Raw genomic sequence first — 3552 nt, forward strand, 5'->3', positions numbered from 1 at the left:
GTACAACCCATGCCGGCAGCCCCTCTCGGCGCCATCCACATCATGGGGGTTTGCAAGCATGCAGAATGCAAGAGTTATGGGGGCATGATGGCTTCCACGAGATTCCGAAAGAAATTCTGAAAGGTCGGGGAGTTTGTGGCACCATTCAAGTCCCTGCAAGCAGCTCTGAACCCAGTGATATATGGAGCCGTGAAAGGGAAGCTCAAGGTACATGGTGAGGAGGTGCCAACCAATCCAATGCCTATCAAGAAAAGCTGCCTACAACACAGCTAGTGCAAGAGAATGGCCAAGTGAGCATTTCCATACCGGAAATGCTGCAGTGCAGCTGCCTGAGTCCTTGGGCGCTCACGCTCTACCACACTGTGCTTCAGACGCTGGATGTGGAGTTTTAGGGCTTAATTTTGACAAGCTGGACTTTGGTCTTGCTTTGGAACAATCCCTTCTTACTGTTTTTCTATTCTTTTCTGAGGCAGGAGATCAGGGCGTGGGCAGCCATCTGAGCAAGTGGGCGGGGCAGGACATGCACGGAAAAATGGTTCCTCTCCGGAAGTGCTACCCTCAGTTCTTCTCAGTACTCAAACAGGTGTTTGGTAAGATGGCCTAGACTTGACCTCTGCCTGAGTAAAAGATACAAAAGATGCCCTCCATGAAGCTCTTGGCCACTGTGTTTATCTTTCTCATATTGTCTCCTTCTCACCCTGAGAGTATACTTTTCCTTCTTTTAATTGGTCTACGTTTGTTCTGCAGGGAATATTTATTTTCTTTTAATAAATGTAAAACCTCACTACATTTTGCATCGTGTTGTCCAATTCTTTGTTCAGGACAAGAACCTAGAAAGAATCTTCGGAAGCAATCACCAGCACCTAAAAACCTTGTAACACTCATCTTTTGAAAGATGAATGTTTACCCTGTCCCTGGCCCACCACTGTATTTCAAAGGTGTGGAACTTGCTGTTTGATTTTTAGAGGACCTCTTAGTTGAATTTGTGTTGAGTTTTAAATGAGATTTTCAGACTTAGACTTTTGAGCATTGCTGAAACAGTTAAGCCTTTGGGACTGTTGGGGAAGGACTGACTAAATAGCTCTTGCACTGTGAGATGGATGTTTGGGGTCCAGGGGTAAATATAAATAAATAGTAAACATTTATTTCAAATGTCCCCCAAAGGTTATTGTGTTAAAGGATTTTGCTCTGGGGTGGTGCTGTTGGTGGGTGGTGAAACTTTAGGAGATTGGGTTCAGTGGGTATCCTTGAGCCATTTGCTCTTCCCTGTGCTCTCCCACCCCATAACCATCAGGCACCTCCACTAGAGGCTCCAAATGGTCAGTCCGCTTCGTCTTATACTAGAGCCCCCAGAACTGTGAACTAGATAAACCTTTTCTCAGAAGTTAACTTTGATCTGATTTTTTTTTTCCCCCTTTGATGGAACTGAGGATTGAACTCAGGCCCTTGCGCTTGCCAAGGAGGTGCTTATTCCACTGAGCCATCTCCCTGGCCCCCTTGATCTTCTCAGAAGTTAATTTTGCCAGTATTTTTTGTTATAGAAATGGAAACTAACATGGGGGAGACGCCACTGGATAGGAGCAAGACTGATTCCCACCCTCCCTGTGATCTCAGTAAGGATCATTTCCTTTTCCTAGACCTCAATTTCTTCCATCAGAAAGGGGAAAAGGATACCTGCTGAATAATGATAGTCCCATACATTCTCCTCACCTAAATTATATGCCACTGCCTCCTAAATTACATCCTTCTGGCAATTTTGTAGAAAACTTTTCCTTGCCATTTTCTTGGCCATGATCATCCCTTTTTATCTGAAGTCAACAAGGAGTTCTTGGAGCATTTGGATATAAAGCAAAGGATCAAAGGATATAAGGGTTCTGCCTCCTGTGAAGGCTCTGGGGGTGGCCTGCCCTAGTTAGCAAATGAAAACCCACAGACTAGAGCTTGTGAGTATCAAGGAAGAGCTTGTCCCTTGGGGAAAAAGATCCAGCACTTCCAACCCCATCTGACACTGTTTGAGGAATCAGGCAGGTCAGCTCTCCGGGACAGATGGGGAAAAGGAACTATGCACATGCTTTCTTGGGGAGCCAGCCTCTCTCTTCAATATTGTTCTTTTCAGAATTCCAAAAATATACACAACAGGGTAGTAACAGCTCCATCCTCCAGGGTAACTTATGGTGAGATATCAGGAACTATTTCAAGGTATAATCAAAGATTACATCCTTAGGTACAACCTACCAATGACTCTGGCCTCTTACTGTTCTACCCTTTGCTCTCAACAAAATGGGAGAAGGCACGGCCAGGGTGGATTCCACCATAGGAAGTGGTATTGATCTAAGGAGTGTTAGGGTGAGAAAATATCTACAAAGCCAGCATGGCAATTCCTGGCCCATTTGTCCACTCCCAGAGAGCATACGCCCTTTCCTGAACATAGAAATGATATAAAAGTTCTAGCTATGGGGCAAAGGTCCATAGCCAGCCTGAGCAACTAAAATTTGCATGTCTGGAGTAAGAGATCGTTGGTAAAGAGAGGCAGACATGGAGATCCTGTCATAAGAGGTCACTCTAAGTACAAATCCTCATTATATCCTTGGTAGAGTTTCTGTAATATAATGACTACAGCTGGAACAAACCTCCTCAAGTCCCCTGTACCTATTCTTGATTCCTGGCTCTTTTGCCTCAATGAGGCTGAGGTACATGAAACATAGATCATTGCCCTCACTTACTGTTCTACAAGTTCAGTGGTTTTGACTGCCCATCAGTCACCCTTGCAACTCTGATGCTCCATCCTCTTGATCATAGAAATTGAACACATCTTCCAAATCAGACCCTTGGCTCCAGGCAGACCAAACCTTATACTTCCATACTCCTTGCTCATTCCTGCCTCTACTTACCTACAGCCATTTGCCCCTTCCCAGCCTCATTTATCCTTCCAGACTCTTCTTTGAAGCCTTTCCTGATAACATATGGTTATATTAATTACATTTGTAACCCACAGTATTAATTCTCCAGTTGATCTCATATTCTTTACTATTGACTGGCCTATGGTTGGTCTTGCAAGTTATAGGGTATACAGGATAGGAACTACCTTCTGCTTACTTATAACCCAATTCCTCCCATCCAGATGCCAAACTCATAGTAGACACTTAATAAATTCCTGTTAATAGTTTCATTTCCATACTGAGTTGAATTGTTTGGGTTCCTTAGATACTGCTATATGTTAGTGGTTTCTAATCTCCTCAAAAGTGAAGATCTCCACAGTAGAAGAGTAGTATTCTGAGTGTCAGTAGATCGAGAGGATGTGATAATAAAGGACTTTTAGGCAAAGGCATGTACACACATTCTATCCCAATAACAACTACACATACTTGAAAAACGGTTGTGCCTGTAGATGTGAGCGAGAAAGAGTAGCCACTGCGCACCAGGATTGCTTGCTGCAGGTAGTTAGTAACTCCTTGCTGCAGTGGTATCATAGGACCCTGTGACTTGACAGCCCCTAGTTTGAAACCAGTGGGATATGAAATTCATGCAAGTACATAATCCAGACATTTTCTG

The sequence above is a fragment of the Octodon degus genome, unplaced genomic scaffold (assembly GCF_000260255.1).
Source record: "Octodon degus isolate 3935 unplaced genomic scaffold, OctDeg1.0 scaffold00070, whole genome shotgun sequence".
In the NCBI taxonomy this organism is placed as follows: Eukaryota; Metazoa; Chordata; class Mammalia; order Rodentia; family Octodontidae; genus Octodon; species Octodon degus.